We start from the raw sequence: 21,430 nt of genomic DNA, 5'->3' as shown, positions 1-21,430 counted from the left end.
TTGTTAAAATTACAATTCACAAAGAAAATCGTATATAAATTCATTAATACATGAAAATTATCGTGATTATCTCCCTTTCAAAATCGTCAAAACTTAGCTTGGGATACAAACATCCATCTGATCAATTATGCCACTAATCAATATTCAACGACTATCTCATATGTTCTAAAACATCAGAAGCTCAACGAAGAGATGCGATATGACACTTATCAATTGTTGACACCTTAGCCCTTAAATACAAAGACTTGATGTAAGATTGTCAGAACCAACATTTCATCAGAAGAAGAAAGTCGAAAATAAAGCTGAGATCTTCCCGGGTACTTACTAAGTGCTAATGATAAATTTACATTAGCACTAGTCTGTGCTTGGAGAGGGGATTGGCAATTTGCATCTTAGAGGAAGAAGAAAAAAACAGATGAAAATTTGATAACATCAGAGAAGCCGAGAAAATTACATTGAGATCTTTCCAGGTACTTGTTATGTGCTTATGAAAATACAGCATTAGCACTAGCCTGTGCTTGGAGAGAGATCAAAGGTTTTTAACATCACAGCATCAAGAGATAATGGAAAAGAAAAGCAAGACGAAGACGAAGACAAAGTCAACAGATTTACAGATCAATCTGATATATTCCCAAGTACTTGTTATGTGCAAATGATAAACAAGCATTAGCACTAGCCTGTGCTTGGAGAGGAGTCGGAAATAACTTCACCACAGGAATACAGAAGAACTCAAAAGGTACCACCCATGTCCAAAATGTTTCCAGGTACTTGTTATGTGCTAATAATCGATACACATTAGCACTAGCTTGTGCTTGGAAGGATTACGGAAAAATACCTACAAACATAAGGCAGAAATACATGTATAAAGCAACGGTTCATTTCCCCAGTAACACGCTGTGTGCAACTTTCTTTAACATAGTAGCACTAGCTTGTGCTTGGAAAAATGGGTTTTACTTCGTCATAAGAAAGTTACAGATTGACACAAGAAAATGGACTAGAACTAGTCTGCATTGGGACACACGTGTGCAAATAGTAATGAAAAAATATCACATTTGTTAAAATTACAATTCACAAAGAAAATCGTATATAAATTCATTAATACATGAAAATTATCGTGATTATCTCCCTTTCAAAATCGTCAAAACTTAGCTTGGGATACAAACATCCATCTGATCAATTATGCCACTAATCAATATTCAACGACTATCTCATATGTTCTAAAACATCAGAAGCTCAACGAAGAGATGCGATATGACACTTATCAATTGTTGACACCTTAGCCCTTAAATACAAAGACTTGATGTAAGATTGTCAGAACCAACATTTCATCAGAAGAAGAAAGTCGAAAATAAAGCTGAGATCTTCCCGGGTACTTACTAAGTGCTAATGATAAATTTACATTAGCACTAGTCTGTGCTTGGAGAGGGGATTGGCAATTTGCATCTTAGAGGAAGAAGAAAAAAACAGATGAAAATTTGATAACATCAGAGAAGCCGAGAAAATTACATTGAGATCTTTCCAGGTACTTGTTATGTGCTTATGAAAATACAGCATTAGCACTAGCCTGTGCTTGGAGAGAGATCAAAGGTTTTTAACATCACAGCATCAAGAGATAATGGAAAAGAAAAGCAAGACGAAGACGAAGACAAAGTCGACAGATTTACAGATCAATCTGATATATTCCCAAGTACTTGTCATGTGCAAATGATAAACAAGCATTAGCACTAGCCTGTGCTTGGAGAGGAGTCGGAAATAACTTCACCACAGGAATACAGAAGAACTCAAAAGGTACCACCCATGTCCAAAATGTTTCCAGGTACTTGTTATGTGCTAATAATCGATACACATTAGCACTAGCTTGTGCTTGGAAGGATTACGGAAAAATACCTACAAACATAAGGCAGAAATACATGTATAAAGCAACGGTTCATTTCCCCAGGAACACGCTGTGTGCAACTTTCTTTAACATAGTAGCACTAGCTTGTGCTTGGAAAAATGGGTTTTACTTCGTCATAAGAAAGTTACAGATTGACACAAGAAAATGGACTAGAACTAGTCTGCATTGGGACACACGTGTGCAAATAGTAATGAAAAAATATCACATTTGTTAAAATTACAATTCACAAAGAAAATCGTATATAAATTCATTAATACATGAAAATTATCGTGATTATCTCCCTTTCAAAATCGTCAAAACTTAGCTTGGGATACAAACATCCATCTGATCAATTATGCCACTAATCAATATTCAACGACTATCTCATATGTTCTAAAACATCAGAAGCTCAACGAAGAGATGCGATATGACACTTATCAATTGTTGACACCTTAGCCCTTAAATACAAAGACTTGATGTAAGATTGTCAGAACCAACATTTCATCAGAAGAAGAAAGTCGAAAATAAAGCTGAGATCTTCCCGGGTACTTACTAAGTGCTAATGATAAATTTACATTAGCACTAGTCTGTGCTTGGAGAGGGGATTGGCAATTTGCATCTTAGAGGAAGAAGAAAAAAACAGATGAAAATTTGATAACATCAGAGAAGCCGAGAAAATTACATTGAGATCTTTCCAGGTACTTGTTATGTGCTTATGAAAATACAGCATTAGCACTAGCCTGTGCTTGGAGAGAGATCAAAGGTTTTTAACATCACAGCATCAAGAGATAATGGAAAAGAAAAGCAAGACGAAGACGAAGACAAAGTCGACAGATTTACAGATCAATCTGATATCTTCCCAAGTACTTGTTATGTGCAAATGATAAACAAGCATTAGCACTAGCCTGTGCTTGGAGAGGAGTCGGAAATAACTTCACCACAGGAATACAGAAGAACTCAAAAGGTACCACCCATGTCCAAAATGTTTCAAGGTACTTGTTATGTGCTAATAGTCGATACACATTAGCACTAGCTTGTACTTGGAAGGATTACGGAAAAATACCTACAAACATAAGGCAGAAATACATGTATAAAGCAACGGTTCATTTCCCCAGGAACACGCTGTGTGCAACTTTCTTTAACATAGTAGCACTAGCTTGTGCTTGGAAAAATGGGTTTTACTTCGTCATAAGAAAGTTACAGATTGACACAAGAAAATGGACTAGAACTAGTCTGCATTGGGACACACGTGTGCAAATAGTAATGAAAAAATATCACATTTGTTAAAATTACAATTCACAAAGAAAATCGTATATAAATTCATTAATACATGAAAATTATCGTGATTATCTCCCTTTCAAAATCGTCAAAACTTAGCTTGGGATACAAACATCCATCTGATCAATTATGCCACTAATCAATATTCAACGACTATCTCATATGTTCTAAAACATCAGAAGCTCAACGAAGAGATGCGATATGACACTTATCAATTGTTGACACCTTAGCCCTTAAATACAAAGACTTGATGTAAGATTGTCAGAACCAACATTTCATCAGAAGAAGAAAGTCGAAAATAAAGCTGAGATCTTCCCGGGTACTTACTAAGTGCTAATGATAAATTTACATTAGCACTAGTCTGTGCTTGGAGAGGGGATTGGCAATTTGCATCTTAGAGGAAGAAGAAAAAAACAGATGAAAATTTGATAACATCAGAGAAGCCGAGAAAATTACATTGAGATCTTTCCAGGTACTTGTTATGTGCTTATGAAAATACAGCATTAGCACTAGCCTGTGCTTGGAGAGAGATCAAAGGTTTTTAACATCACAGCATCAAGAGATAATGGAAAAGAAAAGCAAGACGAAGACGAAGACAAAGTCGACAGATTTACAGATCAATCTGATATCTTCCCAAGTACTTGTTATGTGCAAATGATAAACAAGCATTAGCACTAGCCTGTGCTTGGAGAGGAGTCGGAAATAACTTCACCACAGGAATACAGAAGAACTCAAAAGGTACCACCCATGTCCAAAATGTTTCAAGGTACTTGTTATGTGCTAATAGTCGATACACATTAGCACTAGCTTGTACTTGGAAGGATTACGGAAAAATACCTACAAACATAAGGCAGAAATACATGTATAAAGCAACGGTTCATTTCCCCAGGAACACGCTGTGTGCAACTTTCTTTAACATAGTAGCACTAGCTTGTGCTTGGAAAAATGGGTTTTACTTCGTCATAAGAAAGTTACAGATTGACACAAGAAAATGGACTAGAACTAGTCTGCATTGGGACACACGTGTGCAAATAGTAATGAAAAAATATCACATTTGTTAAAATTACAATTCACAAAGAAAATCGTATATAAATTCATTAATACATGAAAATTATCGTGATTATCTCCCTTTCAAAATCGTCAAAACTTAGCTTGGGATACAAACATCCATCTGATCAATTATGCCACTAATCAATATTCAACGACTATCTCATATGTTCTAAAACATCAGAAGCTCAACGAAGAGATGCGATATGACACTTATCAATTGTTGACACCTTAGCCCTTAAATACAAAGACTTGATGTAAGATTGTCAGAACCAACATTTCATCAGAAGAAGAAAGTCGAAAATAAAGCTGAGATCTTCCCGGGTACTTACTAAGTGCTAATGATAAATTTACATTAGCACTAGTCTGTGCTTGGAGAGGGGATTGGCAATTTGCATCTTAGAGGAAGAAGAAAAAAACAGATGAAAATTTGATAACATCAGAGAAGCCGAGAAAATTACATTGAGATCTTTCCAGGTACTTGTTATGTGCTTATGAAAATACAGCATTAGCACTAGCCTGTGCTTGGAGAGAGATCAAAGGTTTTTAACATCACAGCATCAAGAGATAATGGAAAAGAAAAGCAAGACGAAGACGAAGACAAAGTCGACAGATTTACAGATCAATCTGATATATTCCCAAGTACTTGTTATGTGCAAATGATAAACAAGCATTAGCACTAGCCTGTGCTTGGAGAGGAGTCGGAAATAACTTCACCACAGGAATACAGAAGAACTCAAAAGGTACCACCCATGTCCAAAATGTTTCCAGGTACTTGTTATGTGCTAATAATCGATACACATTAGCACTAGCTTGTGCTTGGAAGGATTACGGAAAAATACCTACAAACATAAGGCGGAAATACATGTATAAAGCAACGGTTCATTTCCCCAGGAACACGCTGTGTGCAACTTTCTTTAACATAGTAGCACTAGCTAGTGCTTGGAAAAATGGGTTTTACTTCGTCATAAGAAAGTTACAGATTGACACAAGAAAATGGACTAGAACTAGTCTGCATTGGGACACACGTGTGCAAATAGTAATGAAAAAATATCACATTTGTTAAAATTACAATTCACAAAGAAAATCGTATATAAATTCATTAATACATGAAAATTATCGTGATTATCTCCCTTTCAAAATCGTCAAAACTTAGCTTGGGATACAAACATCCATCTGATCAATTATGCCACTAATCAATATTCAACGACTATCTCATATGTTCTAAAACATCAGAAGCTCAACGAAGAGATGCGATATGACACTTATCAATTGTTGACACCTTAGCCCTTAGGCAGCAACCATTTGATTTTCTGGGGAGGATTTTTTAGGAAAAAAAAGTTTGTTTCCAGTTTTTGGAGAATAGACTCAGTGATGTATTTGTGAGTCTATTCTTTGAATATTCATGAGAAGTGCTTCTTTCACAAACATTGCTCTACTGTTTTCAGAAGTACTGTTATAGGGATGGATGGACATGTGCATCTGCCATCACTATATACCGCTCTTTATAGCAGGGGTATTAACATGATAGGTTTTGTCAAATCAATATAAACAAGTCTAAATTGAAAACAAATTTCAAACATGATTGCGTTGGATAAAAAACGCAATTTTTATACGACTTTAAGTGTGCATGCAAAACAAATTTCTTGGCAGAGGCGTCTAAATACAGCACAAACAGCATTTTCTAAAAGACCAAAACAGTAAAAAAGTATATTTTAACAAAACGCATTTGACTAACAGGTTGAACAAGGCATGTTCTTAAACCCTGCTAACTGCCATTTGCCGAATTGCTAAATAAACAGCTCACTAGATGTAACAAGAGTGCACATGCTGGATATAGAAGTACTAAATGGTGGCCCCATTGCCGGCAATGCTATTTTTAGCAATTATCTCCTTGAAAGGCGCTTTTAATAAACTAATTACGGAAAAACTGCTGTTGTCTAATTGAAGCTCGATATCTATTTGCGATTTTACCGCACTCAAATATATATGGTCCCATGGCTTTTCTTGGTGAATTTTGGAGTTTTTCACGATACCTGACGATTTCACAGAACAATTTCCAAAATTTTGAGCAACATAAAAAAAATATTTCCGGCCCTTCATACTATACATTTAAGGACAAATTTGTGCTTGCATGAAACTTCATTCATAATGCTTTCCAGAAGAAAAATATATAAAAGATATAACAACCAATCACAGAGAGCCATCTATTTTTATCTCTATGTCATGTTCCCTTCATAAAATGGCTACGCCCATGTAATTTTATTTGGTACATTGTTACCTGCTGAAATGTCTCACCTTCTTTACTAATCATTGATATTATGTTGATAGTCCTTAATATAAAGCTTTATTACAACTATCACATAAACTCAACATTAACCAAGAAAACTAAACATTGGTCAAGGTCAGATGAACCCTGCCAGGCAGACATGTACAGCTAACAATTATTCCATACAACAAATATGGTTACCTATTGCTTATAAATTAACAACCAGCAATGAACTGCAAAAATGAGGTCAAGGTCAAATAAAACCTGTGCGACTAACATAGATCATAAAATATTTCCATACACCAAATATAGTTGACCTATTACATATAGTATTAGAAAAAATTACCAAAATTCAAAAACTTAATTTTGACCACTGAACCATGAAATGAGGTCAAGGTCAGATGACACCTGTCAGCCAGACATGTACACTTTAAAATCATTCCATACACCGAATATACTAGACCTATTGCTTATAATATCTGAGAACTGGACTTGACTTTCACTGATCCATGAAATGAGGTCGAGGTCAAGTGAAAACTGGCTGACGAGCATGATGACCTTGCAAGGTATGCACATACCAAATATAGCTATCCTATTAATAAGAAAGAATTAAACATAACAAAAAAATCTATTTTTCAAGTAGTCACTGTACCATGAAAATGAGGTCAAGGACATTGAACATGTAATTGACGGAAACTTCGTAACATGAAACATCTATATACAAAGTATGAAGCATCCAGGTCTTCCACCTTCAAAAATATAAGGTCTTTTAAGAAGTTCGCCGTAGCAGCTGCCGGATCACTATCCCTATGTCGAGCTTTCTGCAACAAAGGTTACAGGCTCAACAATAAAATGGATCTTAGTTATCAATTTAATCAAACAGAAAACAGGAAACAATAAACTTGCGGAAAAGATGGTATACATATTCTCACATCTGGCATATTAAATTAGAAGCCTGGAACCTTTGATAACTATAACCTTAACTTCTTTCCCTCAAATATATAGGCCGACTAAGCGGTATGGGCTTTGCTCATTGTTGAAGGCCGTACAGTGACCTATAGTTGTTAACTTCTGTGTCATTTTAGTCTCTTGTGAAGAACGAGTTGTCTCATTGGCAATCATACCACATCTACTTTTTAATATAAACAAAACAAATGTTTGAATTGTTTTACATTTGTCATTTCAAGGCCTTTTATAGCTGACTATGCGGTATGGGTTTTGCTCATTATTGAAGGCTGTACCGTGACCTATGATTGCTAATTTCAGTGTCATTTGGTCTCTTGTGGAGAGTTGAGTCTAAATGGCAATCGTACCTCCTCTTATTTTTATCAACAACTCAGACAGCTTGAAGGACATCAGATCTTAAAATAAGTCTTCTTTCAACTACCGTAAATACATTTAACCTTTAACTCCTCAAAGAAAAACACAACACAAACTTATTTTGTTGACTAGCTGAAGTACTGCATATTGTTAGCTGCCGATTTAATAAGACAAATTATCAATATAAACATACATGTAATGCAATATGAATTCAGTAACTTGTGTACTAGAGAAATAATCTCATTTCAACCTTATGCATTTGAATAACTATACAAACTATATTTGTCAATGCAAGCGAAACTCGAGCATTGGACCTCACTAGGCAAATGAGAAAAAAAAAAACATAATTTTGTTTGTAAATGTGTAAGTAAAAAAGAAATCTTTTTATCATTAGGACAAGGACAAGTTCAGGCTACAAATAAATACATTAAGATGTCACTTTTCACATGTTACAATCCAAATTTTTTGGTGCTAAAATTCCTATGCCTACATGTATCACAAATATGCAAGAAGACAAACAATTCCTGTTATACTTTTATGTCTAGGAAATTATTACATACAATATACATGAATACAACTCATAAGCATAAACATATACACATAAAGAAAATCATTATAATGATAATTAATGGTCCTAACTACACAATAATTTTGGCCATCTAAATAGACTCAACTCAAATATGCATTTTGCCGTGCAGACAGACTTGAGCCAGCATTTAATCAAATTTGTAATGTAATACAATACAATAATCTCATATACATATGCAAACATCATATAACACAGTAATAGTATATATATACTAATTAGTAGTTTACACATAAGTTGGAGAGAAAAAAAAATATATACTTTCTGCAACAATAGTAATACTGGTAAATCTATTAACATCCAAGAACATTCCAAATATTAAATATCATATTTTGAATACCCGTCATAAACAGACACTCGCCGCCCAGGAAAAACCAAATAGTTTGGAAACCTGCGTCACGGAGCAATGCAAGAACTGTTTCTGGGTAATGATGCCGTACTCCATCATGATTATAATTATATAAAAAGACAAATTTTTATACATAAAAGGAAGTTTTAACTGTCAATGTCTACGACTAGAATGACCACCTAGACATTTTTTTCTCACAAACCCGCGAAAAACAAATTAGCATAACAAAACATTAGGTCACATGAACGATCAAATCATACATCATTGACCCATACAAAATATGAAAGAAAATTTAAGACAGTATTTTTTCGCTATACTGCGAAACGCTGAAAAATATATAATTACTTGTAAACTGTATTTAAAACGAGATTAAATAAATATGTAGTGGAAAATGTTGGAAACCTGCTTTATAACTAATTGCTTGGAAGAACTGTGTCAGGAGGTATACTTTGGACAGTATAAAAAAAAGGAGAACTAATCAAAACAACATACACGATCATGTTAAAATATATAATTTAGAGTATATAAAAAGAAACTTGACACTCTGGGTAGAAAGTGAAAGTTTTCAAAATATTTTCAACCATAAATCTATGAAAGACAAGCAAAATTTAATTACAATACATCATGCTACAAAATACTTAAATGACAACTAATCTGCTTCCACTATATTAAAAAATCTCAAATTGCAACTACATTTTTTGCCACTGAAGTATATCATCTTACAATTAAAAGGAAGAAAAGGATTTAATTACACCAAGGATAAGGTCACTTAAAGGTATCATTAGGAAAATACTAGTTGTACAAAATACATTGCAGTATTTATTGTTGATTCATTCTTATTTGCTGCATACCAGCACTCAGTCTGGTTTTTAGAAAAAAAAGCTAGAAAAATGACAGTTTCAGGCTGGGCAAGAACATTTTGTGTGGCACATGTCACATAAGCAAATAAATAATTCTGATACAATACAAACAAAGTTATACATTTAAAAAGGTTTCGATGCATCAACAAAACCTACTTCTACACATTGTGTTTGTTATAACAAATTAATTATAGACTTGAATATAGTTTGTGGAACCCTAATTCCTTTATTTCCTTGGCCTCATTGTTGTTGAAATTAACTATCACAAAAAAAACCTATTTTCAACATAATTAGGATGCTACTGGCAAAGTTTTAATAGTATTTCACTTTCTGGCACATAAGCATCAACTAGAAACACTTTTCATCCTAAGGATCATTAAAGGCACTTATGGAACCTGACCCTTTCACATTGGCAATTAATTTAATAGAGGAATGTGTCCATAGTACACAGATGCCCCACTCACACTATCATTTTCTGTGTTTAGTGGACCGTGAAATTGGGGTAAAAACTCTAATTTAGCATTTAAACTAGAAAGATCATATCACAGGGAACATGTATACTAAGTTTCAAGTCGATTGGACTTCAACTTCATCAAAAACTACCTTGACCAAAAACTTTACCCTGAAATTTGCACTATCATTTTCTATTTTCAGTGAACCGTGAAATTGGGGTCAAAACACTTATTTGGCATTTAAATTAGAAAGATTATATCATGTGTACTGAGTTTCAAGTTGATTGGACTTCAACTTCATCAAAAACTACCTCGACCAAAAACTGTAACCTGAAGCGGGACAAACGAATGGAAGGACAGACGAACAAACAAACGAACGAACGTAGGCACAGACCAGAAAACATAATGCCCCTCTACTATCGTAGGTGGGGCTTAAAAAAATGTTTTTCAAAATTTGTGATTTTTTTTTCCCACCAAAAATAAATATGCACATATTGACATATGATGCACATCAAAAAAACTGTGAAAAATATACCTATCTATATTTTTGGAGATTTAGCATTTACAAAAATTGTAGACCGACGAATAAAGTGAAAACTGTAGGGCTCCCACATTCTCACAGGGGAGTCCTTATGATGTCCGTTTTGAGATATTGAATTTGTGATGATTTGTTTCTATCAAAGTAAAAGAGTATTTTATATCCAAACAAGTATGGACACAGATGCAAATAGTCAGTGGGGTTAAAGGTTGTTACAAATGCATTGAAAGCTAGACTGGAAATGTGTATTAACAAACTTAGTCGATGTGTACACGTCTTCATTCAAATGATTGACTGATAGGAAAAGGGGGCTTCAACTTCCACCCCCCTCTATGAATTAAATTGTTGAGAGTTTGAATATGGAGTTTGTTAATAAATCTCTGTAATAAATAGCTGCACTGTAGGCGCATTATGTGCCTGATTCCTTTTAGGCTTGCTTAAAGGTTTAACAGATTTTTTTTGTACATTTATTAGGCTATTAGTTTTCTCATTTGATTTGTTTTATATTTGTCATTTTAGGCTCTTTATAGCTGACTGTGCTGTTTGAGCTTTTGTCATTGTTGAAGGCTATTCGAGGACCTGTAGTTGTTAATCTTGTTGTAATTTTTGAAAGGTAGCTGAAGTCAAAAGACATAGATAATTAACCAAAGTTTCATAAAATTTTGTGAAAGTGTTATGAGAATAATTGAGATAGGAAATGGGGTGAGTGTCAAAGCGACAACAACCCGACCATAGAGCAGACAACAGCGAAGGCCACTAATGGGTTTTCAATGTAGCGAGAAACTCCTGCACCTGTAGGCGTCCAGAAACCAAAAAATCCCTCCTTTTTGAGCATATATAAAACATCATAACACAGAAACATAAAATCTGAAATTTATTAAAATCAAAAGGGACCTTAGGTCAATATTTCAACAAAGTTTCATGAAAGTAGTGGGAAGTGTTTTCTATTAATTGTCTGAAGTGTGGATGATGGACGGATGGACAACAGTATACTATAATAAGTTGGGTATGAGACAGTGGTATAAAAAAATGGTTTTGAATGAATAATGATTAGAAACTGTTTAATGCAGTTATTGATATAATACGTGTTTAATGGCATTCGTTAGACTATAGGTCAGACTATAGGTACTGTTTTATTATGCATGTTTCAGGGGAAAATTATTGCAAAATGTTAATTATATAGGTGGTAGTAAGGTTGTAAAAGATCAAAATCTGGAATTAATAGAAATTGGTAACAAAGTATTATAATATGGATGTGTGAAAAGGACTCATCAGTAGGTGTTTCACACATCAATATTATTAACAACAAAAAAATATAACTCAATTGGTTGAAATCCAGTGAATCAGTTTCTGGTGACTGCGCAAATAAAAGAAATAAGAATTTGATCGCAAACTTTGAAAAGTTAGTACTGCCTATACCCCCAAGGCCGAGTTGACTAAGTCTAAAATGTGGAAAAGTCTAAATAGTGAAAAATTGTTTTAGAGAAAATTTTGAATATGTGATAAACATAAATTACATTTATGAAATAATGAACAAAACATTTTAATGGGATAATCAATTTAATGTGTCGGTTTGGCCTTGTGAGTTTCGTCCCTTTAGTACATCTTTTCAAGTTACATTTGAATACTTTTATAGATTAGACATGTGTTGATGGCTCATTCATTTCAAATTTTAGTTTAACAAAAACATGTGGTTTTTTACATAATATATGGTTGAATAGTGGATTGTAGCAGTACTTGTGGATGATTTAATAAGAGTTTATGTAAAACAAAATGAATGAATTATATAATTGGAACAATTAAAATTTTCTTTGAAGGAATAATACTGCTAAGTTGCTAACTGATCAAAAGATAATAGACTATAAATATGATAAAGGTTCTGATTTTGTATGGTTATAGTTTGTACTGTTTGATATAATAAGTTTGTTCCTAGTAAAATGTGTTTCTCTATTAATTGATAGGATTGCCGTTAGTTTTAGATTGTTGGTTGTCAGGTTTTATTTTTTTTTATAAAAATAAGCACAATTTTTATACAGGGATTTGTTTTTTTAATAATGACCAATCGTCTTTATTTCATTGAAAGGCATAGTTTTATCTTTACTGAATTTTATTGATCTAAACAATTTGTGAAATATGCAAGTAACTTTAATTTTGGCATGATGAACTATCATGTTTTTTAGGAGAAGTGGCCATGGTTTTTATTAATGCTGACATGATGCAAAAAATAGAGATAAAATTTCAAGGAAGTTCTATAGAAACTGAAGCTTGATGGTACAAAATGTATATGATTTGATGTGTGATTATTGAGGTCAATGTGTGAGTTTGATAATGGACTTGCATTTGTGTTGGTACGCATTCAGGGAAATTTATTTCCTTGGGTTTTTTTTCAATATATGGAAATGAATTATTTAAATCTTTAAAATTGTTTACAATTAAAGTCTGAATAAGTTGAATAATTTTAAATAAATTAAAGCAATTGTAGTTTGCTTTAAAGCAACAATAAAAAGATATTGTGAGAAATAATTTGATAAAATTATATTTAATTAATAAGAGAAAAGATGCTAGTTTGTTTATAAAGGGACGAATTGAAAAATGATATGAAATAAACATATGTACAGTAACATGTGTAATAAAATGACAAACATACCTTGTATTATGCATAAAAAAAACAAAATGTAAAATATCTATTGTAAAACCTAAAGCTATAATAGAAAATTTAGAAATGTTTTGAATATCATATGTTGAGGTTTAAATAGCTATATTGGAAAAAAAACCAGTATAAATAAATAATAATACATGGTAAAATGTAGCACCTGCCACTATTTGGTGGACTGCAGATGAGGAATGGAACTCTTAGAATCTAACTACACAATATACATTATCTTAACTGGAGATTCATACAATGCAATAATATTTGTAGGAATGGCAAGATTGAAATTATCTTTTACAGAAACATTACTTATAAAGAAAGATTCCTTAGGAAATTCAAAAAGGAAATATTTACATGATTTATGACATTAGCCACCAATATGTGGCTTGCAACGTTTAATGACATCTGCCACCATTTGGTGGACTGCAAATGTTAAAATGGTATTCAGCTATTCCAATTAGACTAAACAAAAAATATAACTACCTTATATCTGCCACCATTTGGTGAACTGCAGATGTAAACATGGTCAGTTATTCCAAAGTTACAATACAATAAATATAACCACCTTATATCTGCCACCATTTGGTGGACTGCAGATGTAAACACCGTCAGCTATTCCAAAGTTACAACACAATAAATATAATCACCTTATATCTGCCACCATTTGGTGGACTGCAGATGTTAACACGGTCAGCTATTCCAAAGTTACAATACAATAAATATAACCACCTTATATCTGCCACCATTTGATGGACTGCAGATGTGAACATGGTCAGTTATTCCAAAGTTACAATACAATAAATATAACTACACTATATCTGCCACCAGTTGGTGGACTGCAGATGTGAACATGGTCAGTTATTCCAAAGTTACAATACAATAAATATAACTACACTAATATCTGCCACCATTTGGTGGACTGCAGATGTAAACACGGTCAGGTATTCCGAAGTGAAGACAATAAAAATAACTACCTTATATCTGCCACCATTGGACTGCAGATGTTAACACGGTCAGCTATTTCAAAGTGAATACAATAAAAATAACTACACTATATCTGCCACTATTTATTGGACTGCAGATGTTAACACGGTCAGCTATTCCAAAGTTACAATACAATAAAAATAACTACACTATATCTGCCACCATTTGGTGGACTGCAGATGTTAACAGGGTCAGCTATTCCGAGGTGAAGACAATAAAAATAACTACACTATATAAATTTTATTTTGCACCCTTTGGACCATAATGTAGACCAATTTGAAAAAGAGACCCAAGATTAAATATTTAAATACACGATTAGATTTGGCATATCAAAGAACTTCAACAGTTCAATTTTTGATGAAATCAAATAAGTTTAATTTTGGACTCTTTGGACCCATTTAAAAAATGAAGACCAAATTCCAAAAACTTTATACACTGTTAGATTTACCATATTTAAGAACTCCAAGAATTCAAGAATAAAACCCTATTGAAATTCATCGAGAAATAAGCAATTTATACAAAGTATAAGAATAGTATAGTTTTTGGCCCCTAATTCCTGAACAGTGGGGCCATAAATCCCAAGATCAAACTTTCTTTTTTGGAATGGAACCTTGTGGTACAATTCCAGAGAGATTCACAAATTATTGTCTTGAAACTATAAAAATACTTATTTTGACCCCTTTTGGACCCCTTGGTCCTAAACTGTTGGGATAAAAACCTCCAAAATTGATCTTAACCTTCCTTCAGTGGTTATAGTTTAAAATTTTATTGATTTCTATTTACTTATACTTATGTTATTATCCGGAAACCATCTGGTTTTGGATGACGCTGACGACTTGATACCTATATATGACTAAAGAACATAATAAAAATTGCGGTTGTATAAAAAATTTATGAGAGTAGTATATCAAAGGTCTTTGAGTGATGTTTTACACTAAAAATTTGATAACAAAAAAGCGAGGCATTCAGCAGTTATATTTTTATAGGTATTTTCAGTAAGGAACACTAATGATTTTAATTATGGGGGTAAGGCCAATATTGATTTAAAGGATATGTTTCAATATCTGTAGTTGATATTTTCAGGGATGAAAACAACGCTATTTTTTGTCTTTTAGTTTGAAGTAAATATTAATTAATGAAGTGTTGTACAATGTTTTAGTTTTTGATGTTCAAATCACCTATAAGCAAGTTTGTATTTATAAATCATAGCATTTTTTCTTTTTTGGTGCACATGCACTCTTTTTCCTTGGTTTTCCATCATCATCGTCTGATTTTTTGTATCCAAACAATAACTGAAATAGCAAGTCTTTTCGAGTTGTTTGTAAACACACCACTTTTAATTGGCAGAGAAAACTAGTGTATCTGTTTGGTTTGGGGTTTTGGCCCTTAATTATAACAATACTTGAGGGTGTGCTGTAGTAATTTAAATCTACGTGTTTCTGTTTCTAGTGCATCTTCATCAGGATGAAATCCACAGGCGAGTACAAAATGGTGGAGTTATAATTTGCATGTCACAATGTCAACAAGGGGAGTAATTATAAATATAAAATGAGAGTTGGTATGAAATTAAACTTTAAAAAGAATGTTAAATAAAATTTGTTGAATAATGTTTAATCAAATTTTGCAGAGGTACATGCTTCCAATTGGCTTCCCTCAGAGTTACGTGCTTCTAATTGGGACCACTCTGTCAGGGGTACTGCTTCTAATTAGCTTTTGCAGACAGAGGTATATATGTACTGCTTCCAATTAGCTTCGCAACAAGACAGAGGGTGTGCTCCCAATTAGCTTCACTAAGAGGTACATACTTCCAATTGGCTTCGCTCAGACAACCATACTACTTCCTGTGATGTAATGGTATGGATTTGCAAGTCTATACTACTTCTATTGTTGAAATGGTACATAATTGCAATTAATTGTCGTCCAAATTTGCAAAAACATATTTTATTTAACATTCTTGATCCAGTTTATTATCTATATTTTTGGAGATTTTGCATTTAGACCGATGAACAGAGTGAAAAGTGTAGGGCTCCCACATTCTCACAGGAGAGTCCTTATGATGTCCGTTTTGAGATATTGAATTTGTGATGATTTCTGTTTCTATCAAAGTAAAAGAGTATTTAATATCCAAACACTAACTGAAATAGCAAATCTTTTCGAGTTGTTTGTTAACACACCACTTTTAATTGGCAGAGAAAACTAGTGTATCTTTTTGGTTGAGGTTCAATAGTGTAAAGAAAAGAAGTTCAGTAAAGAAAAGAAGTTCAAGCCTCAAAAGCCAACTTGCAGGAAATCCATTTTTTAATACATGACCCGAAGACTAAAAATAAAAATCCTCTTTATGTCAAGTAAACAAATACCAATTCCTAGTATGCAGCTATAAACATTGGAAAATTTTTAATTCATTCTAAAGTGATTAAATTCCTTTCACTGCCAGTACACTTTTTTTCTTTTTCTTTTTCAAGATTTTCTAATCTAAAGCTTACTAGGGAGTTGTTTAGAAAAAATAACAAATTTCGTAATTTATCATGTCAAATCTACAATTTGAATTTATACTGAAAATTATCACAACTTTTTTCTTCATTTATTAAAATCAAATTTTTAAAGTATATATGAGGTTCATAATTCAAAACTGTTCAAAGAAATAATAAGGGTTTCCATTTTCACTTAAACATAACAAAATAATTTCTAGTAAAATCTTTTTGGTACCATGAGTAATAATTTTATTTTCAAAGATATCACGATTTTTCAAGACCACAAATATTAATTAACAAACTGATATATATGCTTACAGAGTCTGTTCTTATGAATTCATTAACTTAAGAACCAATGATTCTACCCCATCCTCTGACAATTTAACTTAAAACAAGAATGTGTCCATAGTACACGGATGCCCCACTCACAATATAATTTTCCATGTTCAGTGGACCGTGAAATTGGGATCAAAACTTTAATTTGGCATTAAAATTAGAAAGATCATATCATGGGGAGCATGTGTACTAAGTTTCAAGTTAAATGGACTTCAACTTCATCAAAAACTACCTTGACCAAAAACTTTAACCTGAACTTTCAATTTCTATGTTCACTGGCCAGTGAAATTGGGGTCAAAACTTTAATTTGGCGTTAAAATTTGAAAAGATTATATCATTTGGGACCAGGGGTACTAAGTTTCAAGTTGATTGGACTGCAACTACATCAAAAACTACTTTGACCAAAAACTTAAACCTAAAGCGGGACAGACGGACAAACAGATGAACGAATGAACAGACGGACGAACAGATGAACGAATAAACAGACAAATGGGCGAACTGATGCACAGACCAGAAAACATAATGCCCCTCTACTACGTAGTTGGGGCATAAAAATTAATTTATTGATAATAAAAAACCCTAAGTTTTATATTACTGTGCTTACAAGCTATTTATTCACCTAGTCAATTCAATTATGTAATAACAAATATACCTTCATGTGCTACTTTTATAGACAAATGGGGTCAAATTTTTAGACATTTTGGTTTCTTGGACATTTCCCTCTAATGGAAAAATATACTTAACTTTTTTGTTTTAAAAGATAAACACAAGCGGAGTTTTGTAAAAAAAAAAAAAAAACTGGAATATCATCTCTACATATTAAGAGTATTTTGAGTTAAATTTGTGTAACAATTCTTTTGAAATAATTCATTTTCATGTTTTCATTATTTTAGTAAAATAAAAACGTCATTTTTGGATATTTTATATATTATCTAATTTAAAATATATCATTGGTGATTTCTTCAAATTGGCACAAATGATCTTTAGGCCGGATTTTAGTAAAAGAAAAAACATCATTTTTGGCTGTATATTTATCTTATTTAAAAAATTTCCATTGGTGTTTTCTTCAAATTGGCACAAATAATCTTGATATATTTTCAAGCCTAATGTCATTTTTAAAAAGAGGGGTTCATGAACTTATTTTCAAGTTAAATCAGTCTGAATGATAAAAATCAGTCAAAAAAATAATCTTTTCTTAATATGTAACTATTTGACATGGTAAAAAGTAACATTTAACATTAGCGACATCATTACCTCCCCTGTTACTGTATCATATGCCCTTGACAGCAAACTTATATCAGCCTCCCTATAGATCTTGAGGAACCTTGGCTGTCAAAAAGTTACAGTAAGTTAAGTTATCATTTAAAGGTGCATAAACTAAAATTATGCACCTTTGAATTTAAAAAATTTGGCCCTTAATTATAACAATACTTGAGGGTGTGCTGTAGTAATTTAAATCTACGTGTTTCTGTTTCTAGTGCATCTTCATCAGGATGAAAACCACAGGCGAGTACAAAATGGTGAAGTGATAATTTGCATGTCACAATGTCAACAAGGGGAGTAATTATAAATATAAAATGAGAGTTGGTATGAAATTAAACTTTAAAAAGAATGTTAAATAAAATTTGTTGAATAATGTTTAATCAAATTTTGCAGAGGTACATGCTTCCAATTGGCTTCCCTCAGAGTTACGTGCTTCTAATTGGGACCACTCTGCCAGGGGTACTGCTTCTAATTAGCTTTTGCAGACAGAGGTATATATGTACTGCTTCCAATTAGCTTCGCAACAAGACAGAGGGTGTGCTCCCAATTAGCTTCACTAAGAGGTACATACTTCCAATTGGCTTCACTCAGACAACCATACTACTTCCTGTGATGTAATGGTACGGATTTGCAAGTCTATACTACTTCTATTGTTGAAATGGTACATAATTGCAATTAATTGTCGTCCAAATTTGCAAAAACAAATTTCATTTAACATTCTTGATCCAGTTTACTTTCATACCTACTTTCACTTTCTATTTATAATTTCTTCTTATGGTGACAAATTGTGAAGTGCACATTATCACTTGGGAATTTTGTACTCTTCTGTAGTTTTAATACTAATGAGGGTGCCGTAGGAACCAAAACTTGTCTATCTTATATGCAATCAATTTCAACAGAAATTGGAAACTGTGAATTTACTTATTGAGGTTATGCAAGAACCAAATGCATAAAAAATATTCCTCAAAAGATCAAGTTAACATCAACATCAGGAAACCTCTCATTCATTTTTTCAATTAACAATAACTTTTGAAATTTACACTATTTTGTAAATTTTCCATTCAAAATAAACCTAGCATGCTCTTTTGGAAAATAATATGGAAATTTTCATATCAAACTACTACTTTTGCAGTCAGGATTCTAATTTCTACTATGTCAGAATTATCTCCCCTTTATACCCCCTTATTTTGTCAATCATATGAAAGCCATTTTACTGACTATTTCTGAAATAAAATCAGATAACCTTTGCATTAGTTGATTACTGTATATCCCTACTTTTTATATTCAATTTTTTAGATCAAAGAAACAATTGTTCATCATTTAATGACTTTCTTAACAGTTATCCCATTTGCAGAGGACATGGGGCATTGACCATCATATTTCAACTGTTCTGCTAAGTTTAAAACAAGGTGTTTGATAAATCAAGTTTGATTTAGGTCTATTTAAAAACTTAAAGCTGATGATTTAATAACTCATTTATATATGTTTGTCACCAATGTATGAGCAAATAAAAATTATATGAAATATGAAAAGGATGAAATTAAGATTTTATCACAGCTGTTATGTGTTTTATGTAAACCGTGTACAGAAAATTCAATTTGACGTTACTAAGAAAATTTAGAGCCTCTTAATTTTTAACTTATTTTAATATTTTATGGAGATTTTGAAAACATAATGCAATAAGAAATACACAAATGTCACTAAATTAGCAATAATATGCCCCCCCCTCCTTTTTTATATGCCTTAATACATGCAAAGAGAAATGCCTAAAGACAAGGTCCTTGACAGAATACTGGTTCTTACAGAGAACATAAGAATAAAAAAACAGTAAAAATTTGATATAGACCGGTATATGTTCATTATGATCAGCAATTTTCTTCTGATAAAGTTTACTACCTAGTAGCTTATTGATTAACCTATCCTAATTCTAATATATCTCGAAAAATATAGTGATGTACCAGAAATTGTTATTTCGCTTTAGGTTTAAATGAAGTATTTATTTACATAGGCGACAATGATAGCCTTTTTGGGTTCTGCGTTTTCACAAGTAAAGATTTTTGAAATATCTGTCAAATTCTGAATTTTTAACACTTTTGGGTGTAAATAAAACTGCAAAACACATATGGAACACAGAATAATTTTGCTCATCACCGAGAGTTTCCTCCAGTGTTCTCGCTATTTCTAGTTTACAGGGCAGCAGAAAATAAATTTACTTCTACCTATTATCTTGGATGTAAAAATATGTGGCACCAGTCATTTTAATTACTTGCTTTTAACATATACGGATGACATGTTGTCAAGTTTACTCTTGAAAACTGATAAATTTATTCACATGGCATAATTATGCTTTTAAAAGATCAATCTTTTTGTGGATATTTTTTTAATGGAATTTATGCCTAGGCATCTTCAAGATCCAGAAGTATTTTCACTTAATATATATAAAAAAGACGATGTGGTATGATTTTGAGACACCTCTCCACAAGAGACCAAATGACACAGAAATTAACAACTTTAGGTCAAGGTTCAGCCTTTAACAATGAGCAAAGCCCATATTATAGTCCGCTATAAAACGCCTAAGTGTACATGGTGTAAAACAATTCGCTTTTGTTTTGTAAAAATTGTTCTCAATTAAAAAGTTTCCAGATATAAGCTGCATACTATAATTCTAGTACAAACATGTAAACAAGATGCAAAAAATCATAAATCTGTGTTCGCATTTGTTAAAAGTAGTTCACGTGAATTCCAGTCACTGGGTAATTGTCAATAAAAGTACAAATTTAAGTCATCTTTAATTGAAAAGCATCGTATTTTTGTAAGGATAATAAAAAGGGAAGTTCTGATGGTCAACAATATAGCGATCAAATACTGTTTAGTTTTGGCTTCAAGAAAGGGAGGAGAGTCATAGAATATGACAATAATGTGTTGTGATATAATATCAGACAAAGAATAGAAAGTGAAATATATAATGTTGTAGGGAATCTGGAAAACAGCAACTAAATTACTTATAAAAATTTTTTTTTTGGGGGGGGGGGGGTGTGCTTATAACAAATTGTGATATTTTTCAACAGAATTAGAATTTGTGAAGCAATTTTGCTATAAATAATTCTTTCTTATATTTCAATGTGCTTTAACTGGAATGAAAAGTTAAAAA

The sequence above is a fragment of the Mytilus galloprovincialis genome, chromosome 4 (genome assembly GCF_965363235.1).
Source record: "Mytilus galloprovincialis chromosome 4, xbMytGall1.hap1.1, whole genome shotgun sequence".
Lineage (NCBI taxonomy): Eukaryota > Metazoa > Mollusca > Bivalvia > Mytilida > Mytilidae > Mytilus > Mytilus galloprovincialis.
This window is presented reverse-complemented; position numbering follows the sequence as displayed.